We start from the raw sequence: 15,967 nt of genomic DNA, 5'->3' as shown, positions 1-15,967 counted from the left end.
TCACATAGAGCATATGTCTCTAAAATAGGGTGACCAGATCCCTTGAAAATTTAGGGACATGTCTAAAAAATCCAGCTAGCAGGGCTGAACTGATCTCAGTTTATTTCAAATACAATCAGTGCTCTGCAACATGTATTTATTAGATATTTCCCTGAATGTTCAAGTGATCTGGTCACCCTACTCTAGACAGAATGTAACGGAACAGTTAATTGGCCCTTATTGGCTTTAAAAGGCCATGGAGATGCTGGGGGTTGAACCCAGGACCTCATACATGCGAAGCATGCGCTCTACCACTGAGCTACATCCCCTACACACAAGCGCATGCTTCAACACAGCCTGAGAAGTTTATTTTTACAGGACATGTAAAGCCTACATTTTTCTACAATGTATATAAGTTAAACAAATCTCCCCCACCCAAATGACATAATTTGTACTGTATGTATTCCCTTTGTTTGCCTGCACTATCAAATTTTGCAAAAACAAATAGCAGTTTTCACCCCTACATCTACATCTATAAACAGCATTTGTGTGTTGTAAAATTCATGCAACGAAGAATGCAGGCTTACATAGGCACAACTTACTTTGATTAAAGTCCTGTTTACACTGAGCATTGTAACCATTACACTGAGCTCAGGACAGGAGGATAAAAGAAAAAATATGTTTCTCCAGCAGAGTGCACAGCTGGAGCAGAGTTTCTATAGAAACCAGCAATGCCATCTCTTCATTGGCTGGTAGATTGGAATTTACTAATCTGAGCTGAGAATAACAGAGCATGCTCAGTAGCCAACAGCCAAAGTAAATTACTGAGGAAGTGGATCAAGCGGGCTAGAGGAAGAGAAGGAATCCTAAGGGATTAAGGGGATGTTGCAGCATTACTACTGTATTAACCTTTGAATAACAAGAGTGCCAGCTATTTAAAGGGGCTGCTCATTGTTTTTTTGCTCTACCGCCAAGCTACATCAACAACACATTTACTCAATGCTACTTTCCTATTGCTGAAAAATATTAATAATCTGGTAAATGCATTAACACAATTTAAAGGAAATGTAAACCCCACACGCAAAAATTTAATCAGTGAACAGCCTCTTTGAAATCTTTCAATGCCTGCCACTCTGGTTGTCCAGAGGTTAATAGTAAGGCTGCAATATCTCCTTAATCACTTAGATTTCCTTCTCCTCCTGTAACCCTTACTAACAGGCTGGTGGCTGGTTGAATCAACTTGCTTTCATTTCAACTAAAAAGGGATAAGTATTCTTTACTAACTTTATCAAAACCATTGTGTTTTTTTACTGTTGGGTTTTATTTATTTTTTTTTCATAAGTAATTGTTGTTTTTGGAGCTAATTTACAAAGTTTGTGGGATCCATAGGCTTACAGCAGGTTACATTCCCTTGTAATTACCCTCAGCTTGAGGAGGGTGGGGTTTGATTAGTTCACCTTTACAGACTGCATAAATAGAACCACAGGCAGTCCAGTGAGCTGCTTACTAACAGGCTGGTGGCTGGTTGAATCAACTTGCTTTCATTTCAACTAAAAAGGGATAAGTATTCTTTACTAACTTTATCAAAACCATTGTGTTTTTTTACTGTTGGGTTTTATTTATTTTTTTTCATAAGTAATTGTTGTTTTTGGAGCTAATTTACAAAGTTTGTGGGATCCATAGGCTTACAGCAGGTTACATTCCCTTGTAATTACCCTCAGCTTGAGGAGGGTGGGGTTTGATTAGTTCACCTTTACAGACTGCATAAATAGAACCACAGGCAGTCCAGTGAGCTGCTTACTAACAGGCTGGTGGCTGGTTGAATCAACTTGCTTTCATTTCAACTAAAAAGGGATAAGTATTCTTTACTAACTTTATCAAAACCATTGTGTTTTTTTACTGTTGGGTTTTATTTATTTTTTTCATAAGTAATTGTTGTTTTTGGAGCTAATTTACAAAGTTTGTGGGATCCATAGGCTTACAGCAGGTTACATTCCCTTGTAATTACCCTCCGCTTGAGGAGGGTGGGGTTTGATTAGTTCACCTTTACAGACTGCATAAATAGAACCACAGGCAGTCCAGTGAGCTGCTTACTAACAGGCTGGTGGCTGGTTGAATCAACTTGCTTTCATTTCAACTAAAAAGGGATAAGTATTCTTTACTAACTTTATCAAAACCATTGTGTTTTTTTACTGTTGGGTTTTATTTATTTTTTTTCATAAGTAATTGTTGTTTTTGGAGCTAATTTACAAAGTTTGTGGGATCCATAGGCTTACAGCAGGTTACATTCCCTTGTAATTACCCTCCGCTTGAGGAGGGTGGGGTTTGATTAGTTCACCTTTACAGACTGCATAAATAGAACCACAGGCAGTCCAGTGAGCTGCTTACTAACAGGCTGGTGGCTGGTTGAATCAACTTGCTTTCATTTCAACTAAAAAGGGATAAGTATTCTTTACTAACTTTATCAAAACCATTGTGTTTTTTTACTGTTGGGTTTTATTTATTTTTTTTCATAAGTAATTGTTGTTTTTGGAGCTAATTTACAAAGTTTGTGGGATCCATAGGCTTACAGCAGGTTACATTCCCTTGTAATTACCCTCAGCTTGAGGAGGGTGGGGTTTGATTAGTTCACCTTTACAGACTGCATAAATAGAACCACAGGCACTCCAGTGGAGCTTGCTCTGGTGGTAGGTGCTCTGTAAGTGATTGCTCTTTAAGTGGGACTCTGTAAGTGGAGTTATAAACTCAGGGAGTTAAACACTAAGGGAGTTAAAAATAAGGTAAAACAAGGTATTTACTACAAGTCCTTACACCTATTTTTGTTTAACTGTTCTTGTAACTGGGAGAATGAGTGGTAGCAACATTGAAGGTCTGACACAGTGCACAGCCTGCCACATGTATGCAGTTGTGGAACAACAGTTCCAAAGTGCATACCTCTGTTGTGGATGTGAGCGAATTGCCACTTTAGAGGCTCGCGTTAGAGTCCTAGAGGAACACGTCGCAACACTGCGTTCAATCAACAATCTTGAGAGGGGTCTCTTGTTAACTGAACAAGAACTAGTGGGGTCAGATAGTAGGGGGGGAGGGGAGCAGCAAAAGGATGATAGGGCAGTAAGCTGGGTGACAGTTAGAAAATCTAGTGTGGGGAAAAGGAAAAGGGAGGCTGCTCCAGGGTTTGCGCATCCCAACAGATTTGCCAGATTGTGTGAAGAAGATGGGAGTGTGAACTCTGGATTGGCGGTTCTAGGTGAGGCTGATCTCTCTAACAGCCGGGAGACCAGTTTCACTAGTAGTGGTGGGGAGGAGAGCAGAGCTAGGCCTAAACAGATGGTGGTTATAGGGGATTCGATCATTAGGAAAGTGGACAGGGTAATCTGTCAAGCGGTTCGCTTCAACCGGACAGTTTGCTGTCTTCCTGGTGCCAGGGTTCGGCATGTGGTTGATCGGGTTGACACATTATTGGGAGGGGCTGGGCATGACCCGGCTGTCTTGGTACATATCGGTACTAACGACAAAATGAACGGTAGGTGGGGGACTTTAAAGAGTGAGTTCAGGGATCTAGGCTCTAAGATTAGGCAAAGGTCCTCCAGTGTCATTTTTTCGGAAATTTTGCCGGTGCCGCGTGCAAGTTTAGGGAGACAGCGGGAGCTTAGGGAGCTAAATGCGTGGCTAAAGTCTTGGTGTAGGAAGGAAGTGTTTGGGTTCCTAGAGCACTGGGCTGACTTTTCCTTGGGGTACAATCTATACAGCCCTGACGGATTGCACCTCAATGGAAGGGGGTCTGCTGTGCTAGGGGAGAGAATGGTTAAGAGGTTGGAGGAGTGTTTAAACTAGACAAGGGGGGGGTGGGTGAGCTAGAATTCCATGGGAAAATTAGTGTAGACGGGGTAGGGGGACTAGCAAAGGGTTGTGGGGGAGGAGTGAGGGGGGCATATAGTTTATCAGATAAGGAGCTTCCGTTACAAGGAAAGCAGTCTCATAATTGCCTTAGCTCTAATTCTCCCTTAGCTAATGTAAACATCAGAGGGAGAAGTAATAATCTCCGCTGCATGCTGGCTAATGCGCGTAGCTTGTCGGGTAAATTAGGGGAGCTGCAAGCTATTGCATGTATTGAAAATTATGATTTAATAGGTATCACTGAGACCTGGTGGGATGATAAATGCGAATGGGCTGTGAATTTAAATGGGTATACACTTTTTAGGAGGGACAGAGAGATTAAAAAGGGTGGAGGGGTTTGTCTTTACGTAAAGTCAGACTTAAAGCCATGTAATAAAGACATTACCAATGAAAACGTCGAATCTCTTTGGGTAGAAATTTCAGTAGGGCTGAAGGTCACAAAGAAAATGATCATTGGTGTATGTTATAAACCACCCCGTATAGATGAGGGGGATGAGGCCCAGCTATTGTTGCAAATGGAGGAGGCTTCAAAACTGGGTCAAGTTGTTGTTATGGGGGACTTTAATTATCCGGACATTGACTGGAGTAATGGGGTGGCTAAGTCAGAAAAAGCTAGTAGGTTTGTAAATATGCTAAATGACAACTTTTTATTTCAGGCAGTTCAAGAACCCACTAGGAATGACGCTATTTTGGACCTGGTGATTTCTAATAATAATGAACTTATCTCTAACATTTGTGTGGGTGAGCATTTGGGGAACAGTGATCACAACATGGTCTCCTTTGAGATAATGCTGCAGAGACAGCACTATAAGGGAGTAACTAAAACACTCAATTTTAGACGTGCAGACTTTGCCAGTATAAGGGCATCTCTGCAATGTGTCAACTGGGAAAGGCTTTTCATGGGGTTAGACACAGAAGGAAAATGGAACATCTTTAAAACATTGCTTTGTAGGTATACGCAACAGTATATCCCCCTAGTAAGCAAGGAGAGGCATCGCAAAGCAAAACCTTTATGGCTGAATAAAAGTGTTATTGTCGAGGTTGGTAAGAAAAAACGTGCTTTTAGGGCATTCAAGTTAGCTGGGACAGCGGAAACTTTCATCAGGTACAAGGAAGCAAATAAAGCATGCAAAAAAACTATCAGGCAAGCTAAAATAGAGATGGAAAGGGATATTGCTGCTAGGAGTAAAAAGAATCCAAAATTATTTTTTAATTATGTGAATAGTAAAAAAATGAAGCAAGAAGGGGTGGGAACTTTATTATCACGGGGGGGTACGTTGGTTGATGAAAACGGGGAAAAAGCTGAAATTTTGAACTCTTATTTTTCATCTGTCTATACATCTGAGGAGCCAGATAATGAAGGCTTCCCTTGTAATATGCCCAGTGCTAGTAATTTAGCTACTGACGCATGGGTCACTCGGGAGGAAATTCAAAAGAGACTTGAACATGTAAAGGTAAACAAAGGTCCAGGGCCGGATGGGATTCATCCCAGGGTATTAAATGAGCTGAGCGCTGTGATTGCCAAACCTCTTCACTTAATTTTTCAGGATTCATTGAGGTCTGGCATGGTGCCGAGAGACTGGCGGATTGCTAATGTGGTGCCGTTATTTAAAAAGGGATCCCGTTCTCAGCCTGAAAACTATAGGCCTGTTAGTCTGACATCAGTAGTAGGAAAACTTTTGGAAGGGGTAATAAGGGATAGGGTACTTGAATACATTGCAGTTCACAATACTATTAGTTTGTGCCAGCATGGTTTTATGCGTAACAGATCTTGCCAGACTAATTTAGTTGCCTTTTATGAGGAGGTGAGTAGGAACCTTGATGCTGGAATGGCAGTTGATGTCATCTACTTGGACTTTGCTAAAGCGTTTGATACAGTACCTCACAGAAGGTTAATGATCAAATTAAGGAATATTGGCCTAGAACATAATATTTGTAATTGGATAGAGAACTGGCTGAAGGATAGAGTACAAAGAGTGGTTGTAAATGGAACATTTTCTAATTGGACCAGTGTGGTTAGTGGAGTACCGCAGGGGTCAGTCCTTGGGCCTTTGCTGTTTAACTTGTTTATTAATGACCTGGAGGGGGGCATAGACAGTATTGTTTCTATTTTTGCTGATGACACTAAATTGTGCAAAACTATAAGTTCCATGCAGGATGCTGCCGCTTTGCAGAGCGATTTGACAAAATTAGATAACTGGGCAGCAAACTGGAAAATGAGGTTCAATGTTGATAAGTGCAAAGTTATGCACTTTGGTAGAAATAATATAAACGCAAACTATCTACTGAATGGTAGTGTGTTGGGGGTATCCTTAATGGAGAAGGATCTAGGGGTTTTTGTTGATAACAAGTTGTCTAATTCCAGGCAGTGTCATTCTGTGGCTACTAAAGCAAATAAAGTGCTGTCTTGTATAAAAAAGGGCATTGACTCAAGGGATGAGAACATAATTTTGCCCCTTTATAGGTCCCTGGTAAGGCCTCACCTTGAGTATGCAGTGCAGTTTTGGGCTCCTGTCCTTAAGAAGGATATTAATGAGCTGGAGAGAGTGCAGAGACGTGCAACTAAACTGGTTAAGGGGATGGAAGATTTAAACTATGAGGTTAGACTGTCGAGGTTGGGGTTGTTTTCTCTGGAAAAGAGGCGCTTGCGAGGGGACATGATTACTCTGTACAAGTACATTAGAGGGGATTATAGGCAGTTGGGGGATGTTCTTTTTTCCCATAAAAACAATCAACGCACCAGAGGTCACCCCTTTAGATTAGAGGAACGGAGCTTCCATTTGAAGCAGCGTAGGTGGTTTTTCACGGTGAGGGCAGTGAGGTTATGGAATGCCCTTCCTAGTGATGTGGTAATGGCAGATTCTGTTAATGCCTTTAAGAGGGGCCTGGATGAGTTCTTGATCAATCAGAATATCCAAGGCTATTGTGATACTAATATCTACAGTTAGTACTAGTGGTTGTATTTATAGTTTATGTATGTGAGTGTATAGATTGGTAGGTGTGGGTTAGGTGTGCTGGGTTTACTTGGATGGGTTGAACTTGATGGACACAGGTCTTTTTTCAACCCTATGTAACTATGTAACTATAACTATGTAACCCACTCGCCCCCCTCCCTCGGGAATTTGCTTTGGCTGTTGGCTTGTGGGCATGCTCAGTTATTCTAAGCTCAGATTACTAAACACGCCCCCCCCCCCCCCAGTCTAGCAGCCAGTGAAGAGATGGCATTGCTGGTTCCCATAGAAACTCAGCTCTAGTTATCTGCTTCAATTTTTTTCTCCTTTCTCTCCTGAGCTCAGCTCAAACAAAGCAGAACTTTTATCAGAGACAGTTGTGCCTGTGTGAGCCTGTATTCTTGATGAAATTTATGCTGAATAAGCGTCAGTGTGTGTAGGCTTTTGCAGATTTAAATGTATCTGATTATGTATCAGAAGGAAAATGGTCACCAGGTGAAAGCTGCTATTTGCTTTAGGAAAATGTGATGGTGCTGGCAAGCAGAGGGGATATATGCAGTACAAATGATATACATTGTAGGAAAATGTAGGCTTTACATGTCCTTTAAGAAGTGTGTTTTTTTATGATATATATCTGTCAGAATCAGATGTCAGAAGGATTTTGGAAGGCAGATTTGTAGAGAAGCCGGATTACTGTATGAAGTTTATATAGAGAGTTTTCAGTAGATTTGTGGTGGTAGCACAGATTTCCTGCAGGTGACAGATCTCCTTGTGTGCCATTTACCTTATAGTTCAGGTAAAGCTGTAACAGGAACAGCTCTCTGCAGAGAGAGATGCCATAAATGTATGTAGGCAGAATTAAACCCCTTTACTAAAGCACCACACAGCAAAAAAAAAAACCTTAGCGTATAGCTTCTGCACTTAAAAAGGATACACCCTACCTATACTATACTTTTTTTTTGCTTTTTGTCTGCACACAACCTTGTATTGCCCCTGTGCTCCCTTATATTTGAAACACGAAGGGGCACATTTATCAAAGTACGATTGGGTCCGAATGGGAAAGATTTGTATTTTTTCTACTTTATAGAACTTTGCATATTTTCCACATTATTTTCATTAATTCCTGCAACTTTTTCGTGCTTGGCTTCAATTTGTGCGGCAAAATCGTATTTGTAGCAGCGACTACAAAATTTTCAGAAATCATTAAGGCTTCAGTATCGTGACTTTCTTTTGGCCAGGTTGGAGCTGCAGAGTGCCGTTGAGTCCTATGGGAGAATTCCAAAATCTTGCATTGAAATCAGAAATTTTTTTGCGCAGTATACAATTGTTTGAATACGAAAATTTCATAACTTTTGGATCGTACCATGTTAATTTCGTATGACCACAATACGAATTTTCGTGCAATTAACACACATCAGAAATTATTGTTATTAATACGAATTTTTGCCAATCGTACTTAAAACCAGAAATTCGGATGTGCCCCTGGCTGTATGTGTTAAAAGAAGTATAAAAACTTATTTTTAGATGGAACACTGAAAGGTACCATGCTGTAATGCAGATAGATGTTCTGACAGCAAAGATTGATTTTTGCTTACAAATCCTTATGAAGAGTTGCTTAAAAGAACCCAAATGCAAAGCACTGTGACATTAAGTGGGCTACGTAGGAGTTCTCCCTCTTTATTTAAAATCTATAGTGCCTGCAAACGTTATTCAAAGGCAACATAGTGCACTAAATGGTCATGGTGGATAAATATTCCTTGAGAATAAACTGGTTCTTCAAGACAGAGTAATAAAGAACTGTTGGCCTCTTTTAACAGAGTGTGTTTGGAGAGTTAAATGCCCCTTTTTGGCCTTCAAGCACTTGGAGATGCTGGGGGTTGAACTCAGGACCTCATACATACGAAGCATGCACACTGAGCTACATCCCAAGCACACAAGCATGCAGCCTTAATATCTAAAAACAATTAAAATAATTTGGTAAGTGCTTGCTTCAACACAGCCTGAGAAGTCTATATTTAATAATAAATATTTGTAAGAATCAGATGCCAGAAGCACTTTGGACAGTGGGTTTCTGGAGTCAGGATGGCTGCATGGTCTAAAGCGATGCTTTAATTAAGATATTAAGATATATATAAAGATTTAAGATAATTGTATTGATACTTTCCCTCTTTTTTCAGAAGTTTCCAAGCAGGCACATTCTGCCTGCAAGTTACACCATAAGGAGGTTGTCACTTCAGAGTACCTTGGCACAACTTTAAGTATCACCTTTCATAGCCCACAAGGAGAGCCATCATCAGGTCAAAAGATTTAGCAAGGGGGTATTGCCTAATTACATAGAAAGATTTGGCTGGAGGTCTCTAGGTGTTGGCAAATCAATCATAGCTGGAACTGTTATAGTTTATGCATAGCTGTAGCAGGAACAACTCCTCACTTTTCTTATAGCCTGCAGAGAGAGATGCCATAAGCCTAGGCAGGTAGAATTAAACCCCTGTACTAAGCACCACACAGCAAGAAAACCATTGCTTGTATACAAACTACCTTTATTACTTTTATTGCTTTTTTGTCTGCAAAATCAGTCATTTGCTGTGATTTCTGTTGTTCTCCCTTATATTTGTAACACTAGCTGTATGAGTTAGAATTAACACAGCAACTTCTTTTTTAAAACGGACATTTTAAAGAAAAAGCAAAGCTTTGTTTAAAAGAACCCAACGGAAAACCCTGTGCTAATGAGTGGGCCACAAACGTTATTAGAAGGAAACAGTGTACACTTAAATCTGTGATGGTTTCCAATATTCTTTAAAACTGGATTGGCTCTTCAAACAGAGAGAACAGTTTATACATTTACAAATTGCATAGAGAAAATGTCTCTCTAGATAGAGTGTGACTAAAGAGTAAAGTGGCCCTTACAGGGTGTTTTCTCACCCAAAAGATATGTAGTCCTCACTGGAATATCTCTGTTAAAAATTCATATGGATCTCTATTTGAAACATATTTGTTGCTCAGGGTGAACTTTTGATCATTTATCATAATTAGCAACTACGGTAGCATATCTATCCTTTGGATCTTTAATGGCCTCATGAACAATCTGTCTTAGAGGCATGAGAAAAGTGGACAAAACCCTATTATGTGAACTATGACATAATTACTGCAGGATATCTGAAATTAGTCCCTTAGAGACTAATGCCTAACGCTCACTACTGCTATTTTTGCAGCGGATAAACTGACACTTTTGAGTTGACCAGCTTCCACAAGCGATTTACAGGCAGTGTTTGAAGAGGAAATAATAATAATTATCAGCACTTAAGTTCAGTTTGTTTAGATTTCTATTAATAAAAATTGGAAAAAAGAGCTATTAGAAACACAACTTGACCATGTAAGCTTATGTACCCCATCAAGGCCCTTTATTGCACATGAGTACTACAATGGCTACTGTATATTAAATATCCATTTAAAAATATTAAACAACAATGTGCATTATATGGGACTAAGCAATGGAACCATGGTTACTCACACCAGCAGCTCTAGGAGCATTTACAATCATTAAACCCAGGGTCAGAATGGGGGGTGCAGGGCCCACCGGGGCTTCTGCCTCAATGGCCCCTGCACCCCCAATGGCCCCCACTGCCTTCACCCCCTCCACCCGCAGAGGCCCCCATAACCCTCTGACCCCTCCCCTGAGCGCTCCTAAAAGAAACTTACCTGCAGCGCGTCAGGGGAGGGAGAGGGCAGATCGCGTGAGCGCCCTGGTTGGTATCGGATCTGGGTCCGACGCTGATTGAACCCCAGCAACAATGTGCATTATGTGCAAATGAGTTGTGGACCCATGTTCACTTAGGGGCAGATTTATCAGCATTCAGATATTTGTTGTTTTTGAGTTTGTATAAAACTATAACTTTTTTTATTTCCACAAAAACCATAAATGTGTAGTAATGAAAAAAGACAGAGGAACAAAACGTGAAAAATGCAACAATTTGCCCTGCAGTGTACTCCCATTCTCTCAGAACAGAGCAGCACTGACCAGCTTTCATGTAGCCATGATATGGAGCCATAGTTTTATGGTATCTCTCTGTACAGGCTATGAGCAAACTTAGCAAACAAACTTTTCTGGCCCGGGCTAAAAAACTTGAAGTGTATCACGGCGGGGCCCCCATTGGCGCGGGGCCAGATTGGGTGCAATAGGTCCAATCGACCTAGGACCGACCCTGCTTTGCAATGCCACACCCTGGCCTTACTTTTCCAGTGCCAGAAGGTGGTCTGGGGGCCAAATTGCTAGTGTAGATAACACAATTGCACTTTCTGCACTTGAAGAACAACATTTCTAGTTATAAGTCATAACAGAATATTAGACTCTGCTGCCTGAGCCGAATCCTTAAAATCATGTGATTTTTTTGCCACATAAACGCAAAAGTTGAAACGCAGTTGTTTTTAGGTCTTCTATGCCTTAGTTTGCATATGCAAATTAGGATTCAGATTTGGTTTGATATTTGCCTGAATCGTTCGCAAAGGATTCGGGGTTCGTCTGAATCCCAAAATAGTGGATTCGGTGCATCCCTAATTTTAGTTTTATTTTTGCAAACAGGCTGCATATTTCTGCATCTTTGTACCACAGTTGGTTATATATCTGGGCAGGGTAGTATTTATGTCCATGTTGTTCCTTCCTACCAAGTTGCCTAGCTGTCCTTTAAAATTGTTTTGTTAGCAGAACCATATGATTATGTCAGTTGGTCTGTTGCATGCTTTGTTTTGCTGGAAGTGCCAATGTATATGCTCACATTAATGTCTAGACCAGTGGTCCCTAACCAGTGGCTTGGGAGCAACATGCTGCTCACCAACCCTTTGGATGTTGCTCCCAGTGGCCTCAAAGCCAGTGCTCATTTTTGAATTTCTGACGTGAAGGCAAGTTTTGGTTGCATAAAGACCATGGGTACTGCCAAACAGAATCTCCTGTAGTCTGCCAGTTCACATTGGGCTACTAATTAACCAATCACAACCTTTACTTGTCACCCCCAAGGGACTTTTTTCATACCTGCATTGCTCCTTGACTTTTTTTTATATTTAAATGTTGCTCACAGGTAAAAAAAAAGGTTGGGGATCCCTGGTCTAAACACAGTTAGATCAGGGAGCAGGTATCCGGTAGTCCTTGAACCATAACATTATTATGACAAGATCTGCTGTCTTGATCTTCATTTGTGCTCAGGGGGTCTTGCTGTAATTTGTATATACCAGTCCTGTGAGCTTTAAGTACTGTTATGATGTTGTCTGCTTTACTTTGCAGCTGATCACACTCAGTTAATTGATTTGGTGAAAAAGATCCTTGGGATTTTAAATTTGCCCACGAGCTCCAGTTTCATGGTCAGGGTCTTTAGGTCATAGCCCGGACTGGGCCAAACCCAATGCCATTCCCCCAGCCGGCGGTTTCCTCCCCTGACACGTCTCACGCATGCGCGCTCAGGGGAGCATGTTGGGAGGGGGGCCCTGTTGGGAGTTAGGGGGTGCGGCGGGGGATAGGCAAATGGGGGCAACTTGGGGGGTGTGGGGCCCCTGAGGCGTTAGCCCCGGTGGGCCCTGCACCCCCCAGTCCAACCCTGGTCATTGTACCATGTAGAGCTCAGGATTTAATATTGAAAAGATTACCACAGTGAGATATAATTTTCTTTTTACATGTTTTAAGAACCAGTAACTTTATCAAACATTGGTGATGTGTTGTATATATTTTGCTACAATTTTAAAAAACATTTTTACAATAGCATGCATTGGCAATTTGGTTTAGTCACTTCCTTCTGTGAACTGATGAAATCTGTTACTCAAGTTCCTCAAAAATACAGCTCTGTTTATTACATTTAACCGTTCTCTAGCAATCTAACACTTTTAGTCATAAATCATAAATTATTAATTACATATTTTCAGTAATTAAAAAAATAATGTAAGGTTAATGTTACTGCAATTGAAATCAGTATCTGCCTGCCCTTTGCTATTGTCTGAACTGCTGGTTCTGCTATATGTAGTAGGAGTTATCAGCTTCCCTCCAGTCAAGACTCCATTTTCTCACATAGTCTTGCATGTATCTGGTACATTCCTGGTTATCAAATATCATTTTCCTAGATTAATTTGACTTCAAAGTGGGGAGAAACATAATACTAGAACATGTATAGCTCTTACAGGCGTCATAAAAAAACAGGAAATCCCAAGCCTAAATACCCTATATAGAAGCTGAGAAAGCAGTTAATAGAACACATCAGCATTTTATCTTTAAAGAAAGGGGACCCTAATAAGAGCCCATGAGGTATATTATTATTAACATGTATTTATAAAGCGCCAACATATGCCACAGCGCTGTACAATAAGTGGGTTTCATAAATTGGACATACAGAGCAATCAATAACTGATACAAGACGTGAAGAGAGCCATGCCCAAAAGAGATTAAAATCTACAAGGAATAAGGGACATTGGGACACTGACTGACAGTTTTAACATATGTTCATGAAGAATGTATAAAGTTTAAGTTGGCCCTAAAATGATTTTCAATGAGGGCCCGGTAACTTACAGTTACACCACTGGAATACACCATGACATTATTTGCCATGTATAAAATAAACTGTGTAGAACTGCAGACACGATTTAAACATTAAAGGGGATATTACCCTACAGACAATAGTTTGATTTTGTCTGTAAAGTTCTGTAAATCATCTTTATTATTTTAAATATTTAGTCTTGAAGCTATAGAACATACAAGCTGTGGATCAGTTCTGCTAAAACCCTCTGTGCTCTGCTCTCTCTTTGCAAAGGATTGGCCAACACCAGCTTGCAGACTGCCCAAACAGGAAGTTGACACTGAACTGGCACAAGGCATGCCTTCCCTCTCCTGCTTCATTTGCATTTCATTGAACTTGCCAGCCAATGGTATTAAATAGATGCAAATCAAGCAGTAAATGGAAGTCATATGAAGAACCAGTTCAGTTCAGAATTTCATTTTTGGGCAGTCTGTCCTGGTCCTGGTTTAAAGATGATTTACAAAGATTGTTTTTTCTGGCAGGGGCTGTTCAAATTTGGACTATTGTCTGAAGGTGAACATGTCATTTAAGCTTAATTTGTAAATTAAAGGACATATAAGCCTACATTTGCCTACAATGCATATCAGTTGGGCACATCTCCCCCACCCAAAGGGCATCATTTGCACTGCATATATCCCCTCCGATTGCCAGCACCATCACATTTTCCTAAAGCAAATAGTAGCTTTCACCCGGCGGCCATTTTTCCACTGATACATAATCAGATACATTTAAATCTGCAAACAGCATACACACACACACAGACCCTTATTCAGCATACATTTTATCAAGACTACAGGGTCACACAGGCAGAAATGTCTTTGATAAAAGTTCTACTTTGTTTGAGCTGAGCTCAGGAGAGAAAGTTAGGAGAAAAAAATTGAAGCAGACAGCTAGAGCCATCTCTTGACTGGCTGCTAGACTGGAGGGCGTGTTTAGTAATCTTAGCTTAGAACAACTGAGCATGCCCACAAGCCAGAAGTCAAAGCAAATTCCCGAGGGGGAAGCCAAGTGGGTTACAGGAGGAGAAGGAAATCTAAGTGATTAAGGAGATGTTGCAGCCTTACTATTAACCTCTGGACAACCAGTGTGGCAGGTATTGAAAGATTTCAAAGAGGCTGTTCACTGATTTTTGTGTGTGGGGTTTACATGTCTTTTACGGCTTTACTTTGTCACCTTTTCCTGTTACCAATAGGACAAGAAGGAGATATACTAATTTGCTCCATAGATTACTTTTTTTTTTTGCACACAAAATAATGAAAGTTCTCTAGTCCTATAAAATCCCTTCCATAAACCATATACATTTTAAACAGATATGGTAACAGTGCCAACTATAAATAATTCCTTCCTATGTTGACAGTGAAACATTTTAGTGAGGTTCTCTGATAGCATACTGTCAAATATTAAGCTGTGAACAGAAATTCATTATTAGCAATACTACCTATACCTATTATAGGTCAATTTGGTGCATAGATATGACTGGCATTTAGATGAACTGCAGTTGAATCACATAAAAAATACTGTATATCAAAAGATATTTATTAGAAACTTGGGGCTCAGGGAGGAATGTGTAGGCAGCCAGTGAGGGAAAGGGTTGCTTTTTCACCAATACAAATCATAAAATATATTTTTTAAAAAAGATGTTTTTTACATTTCAGCATTTGAGCACAAGACAAGAAAAACCTATAATAACCATTTGCTAAGAATAATTAGGAACATCTACTTCTTTGGCTAATACGGCTAATCCTTTAATAACAGGCTGACAGCTCCATATTACTGTGTTCTTTTTTAATATTCTTCATTCATATAACTTACAACTTAATTAAATAAGGCAAGATAGAAATGTCTAATTATGTATCTGGAAGCAAAAGTTCTAGAACACATACCATAATTAAAAAATGTGGTTTTAGTCTCATTCATTCAGGTAGCATAGAATAATATAAAACATTAGTGTGGCTAGACAGAGTAATACTGCTCATATTTATTTGAATGTATATAAATCAGGGGCAGTGCCCCTCACCAACAAGCCCCCTTTTGCCAATGCTGGCCCCCTGGTGACTGCCTGGATAGGCTCTATGATAATCCACTTATATAACTAGGGTTACCACATCTGCTGGCTTTTTTCGCTGGGTAGATGGCGGGCAGTGATACCATGGGGGCAGGGAAGAGGTGGGGCTGTGACATCACAGGGACAGGGGAAGAGGTGGGGCAGTGACATCACTGGGTGTGGCTATGATGCGGCGATTGGTCGATCACCGCATAAATGGCAACCCTATATAACTGATGCTGAAGATATCAGTAATGGCTGCTTCTCACTCTCGGTCTTTGTAGTTGTCCAGTTACTGAGTTAAATATCATACGCAATTTCAATGAAATATTTAATTATATTATTTCCAGGTCATTTTAAAAATCAGGGGCATTTCTATTCTTCTTGGCTTCTCATGGGTTTCAGGAGCATTTTAGTAGGTACCTTTGTTGGTTCCTCATCCTTTTGTGTGCTTAATTGGTTGCATATCTCTAAATTTACTGCAATTTATTTCTTAATTGAGATATCAATAAAATCTGCAATATATATTGATCATAAAAGATAAG

General features: G+C 40.3%; 1 non-coding gene across 1 annotated transcript; it reads right to left on the bottom strand.

Annotated features, from left to right (window-relative positions):
* Nucleotides 1-236: 236 nt before the first annotated feature.
* Nucleotides 237-308, bottom strand: trnaa-cgc. The gene has a single exon. It is a non-coding gene; the product is annotated as a tRNA-Ala (tRNA).
* Between the last annotated feature and the right edge of the window lie 15,659 nt (nt 309-15,967).

Source organism: Xenopus tropicalis, chromosome 1, assembly GCF_000004195.4.
Source record: "Xenopus tropicalis strain Nigerian chromosome 1, UCB_Xtro_10.0, whole genome shotgun sequence".
In the NCBI taxonomy this organism is placed as follows: Eukaryota; Metazoa; Chordata; class Amphibia; order Anura; family Pipidae; genus Xenopus; species Xenopus tropicalis.
This window is presented reverse-complemented; position numbering and strand designations above follow the sequence as displayed.